The sequence below is a fragment of the Engystomops pustulosus genome, unplaced genomic scaffold (genome assembly GCF_040894005.1).
Source record: "Engystomops pustulosus unplaced genomic scaffold, aEngPut4.maternal MAT_SCAFFOLD_180, whole genome shotgun sequence".
Taxonomy (NCBI): Eukaryota; Metazoa; Chordata; class Amphibia; order Anura; family Leptodactylidae; genus Engystomops; species Engystomops pustulosus.
Genome location: NW_027285060.1, coordinates 47,501 through 50,236, shown reverse-complemented (window position 1 = coordinate 50,236; position 2,736 = coordinate 47,501).

Sequence of the window (2,736 nt, the reverse complement as noted above, 5' to 3'; positions counted from 1 at the left end):
GTAGCCGGGGAACAGTGACTCTTGGCCGGATAGGCCAACTGGCTTCTCCCGCTGACTTGCCCCTTTGGAAGTAGGAGCTCTTACTTCCATGGGCATTATTCCTCCCCGGGACCTACTGCCAAGTGTGGCCGGGGAACAGTGACTCTTGGCCGGATAGGCCAACTGGCTTCTCCCGCTGACTTGCCCCTTTGGAAGTAGGAGCTCTTACTTCCAAGGGCATTACACCTCTCGGGCACTTAGAGCCAAGTGTCTTCACCCTTTGGAGGTAGTAGCTCCTACTTCCATGGGCATTATTCCTCCCAGGGACCTACTGCCAAATGTGGCCGGGGAACAGTGACTCTAGGCCGGATAGGCCAACTGGCTTCTCCCGCTGACTTGCCCCTTTGGAAGTAGGAGCTCCTACTTCCATGGGCATTATTCCTCCCCGGGACTTGCCGCCAAGTCTGGCCGGGGGACAGTGACACTTGGCCGGGTAGGCGAAGTGGCTTCTCCCGCTGACTTGCCCCTTTGGAAGTAGGAGCTCCTACTTCCATGGGCATTATTCCTCCCCGGGACTTGCCGCCAAGTCTGGCCGGGGGACAGTGACACTTGGCCGGGTAGGCGAAGTGGCTTCTCCCGCTGACTTGCCCCTTTGGAAGTAGGAGCTCCTACTTCCATGGGCATTATTCCTCCCCGGGACTTGCCGCCAAGTCTGGCCGGGGGACAGTGACACTTGGCCGGGTAGGCGAAGTGGCTTCTCCCGCTGACTTGCCCCTTTGGAAGTAGGAGCTCCTACTTCCATGGGCATTATTCCTCCCCGGGACTTGCCGCCAAGTCTGGCCGGGGGACAGTGACACTTGGCCGGGTAGGCCAACTGGCTTCTCCCGCTGACTTGCCCCTTTGGAAGTAGTAGCTCCTACTTCCATGGGCATTATTCCTCCCCGGGACCTACTGCCAAGTGTGGCCGGGGAACAGTGACTCTTGGCCGGATAGGCCAACTGGCTTCTCCCGCTGACTTGCCCCTTTGGAAGTAGTAGCTCCTACTTCCATGGGCATTATTCCTCCCCGGGACCTACTGCCTAGTGTGGCCGGGGAACAGTGACTCTTGGCCGGATAGGCCAACTGGCTTCTCCTGCTGACTTGCCCCTTTGGAAGTAGGAGCTCTTACTTCCATGGGCATTATTCCTCCCCGGGACCTACTGCCAAGTGTGGCCGGGGAACAGTGACTCTTGGCCGGATAGGCCAACTGGCTTCTCCCGCTGACTTGCCCCTTTGGAAGTAGGAGCTCTTACTTCCATGGGCATTATACCTCTCGGGCACTTAGAGCCAAGTGTCTTCACCCTTTGGAGGTAGTAGCTCCTACTTCCATGGGCATTATTCCTCCCCGGGACCTACTGCCAAATGTGGCCGGGGAACAGTGACTCTAGGCCGGATAGGCCAACTGGCTTCTCCCGCTGACTTGCCCCTTTGGAAGTAGTAGCTCCTACTTCCATGGGCATTATTCCTCCCCGGGACCTACTGCCAAGTGTGGCCGGGGAACAGTGACTCTTGGCCGGATAGGCCAACTGGCTTCTCCCGCTGACTTGCCCCTTTGGAAGTAGTAGCTCCTACTTCCATGGGCATTATTCCTCCCCGGGACCTACTGCCTAGTGTAGCCGGGGAACAGTGACTCTTGGCCGGATAGGCCAACTGGCTTCTCCCGCTGACTTGCCCCTTTGGAAGTAGTAGCTCCTACTTCCATGGGCATTATTCCTCCCCGGGACCTACTGCCAAGTGTGGCCGGGGAACAGTGACTCTTGGCCGGATAGGCCAACTTGCTTCTCCCGCTGACTTGCCCCTTTGGAAGTAGTAGCTCCTACTTCCATGGGCATTATTCCTCCCCGGGACCTACTGCCTAGTGTAGCCGGGGAACAGTGACTCTTGGCCGGATAGGCCAACTGGCTTCTCCCGCTGACTTGCCCCTTTGGAAGTAGGAGCTCTTACTTCCATGGGCATTATTCCTCCCCGGGACCTACTGCCAAGTGTGGCCGGGGAACAGTGACTCTTGGCCGGATAGGCCAACTGGCTTCTCCCGCTGACTTGCCCCTTTGGAAGTAGGAGCTCTTACTTCCAAGGGCATTACACCTCTCGGGCACTTAGAGCCAAGTGTCTTTACCCTTTGGAGGTAGTAGCTCCTACTTCCATGGGCATTATTCCTCCCAGGGACCTACTGCCAAATGTGGCCGGGGAACAGTGACTCTAGGCCGGATAGGCCAACTGGCTTCTCCCGCTGACTTGCCCCTTTGGAAGTAGTAGCTCCTACTTCCATGGGCATTATTCCTCCCCGGGACCTACTGCCTAGTGTAGCCGGGGAACAGTGACTCTTGGCCGGATAGGCCAACTGGCTTCTCCCGCTGACTTGCCCCTTTGGAAGTAGGAGCTCTTACTTCCATGGGCATTATTCCTCCCCGGGACCTACTGCCAAGTGTGGCCGGGGAACAGTGACTCTTGGCCGGATAGGCCAACTGGCTTCTCCCGCTGACTTGCCCCTTTGGAAGTAGGAGCTCTTACTTCCAAGGGCATTACACCTCTCGGGCACTTAGAGCCAAGTGTCTTCACCCTTTGGAGGTAGTAGCTCCTACTTCCATGGGCATTATTCCTCCCAGGGACCTACTGCCAAATGTGGCCGGGGAACAGTGACTCTAGGCCGGATAGGCCAACTGGCTTCTCCCGCTGACTTGCCCCTTTGGAAGTAGGAGCTCCTACTTCCATGGGCAT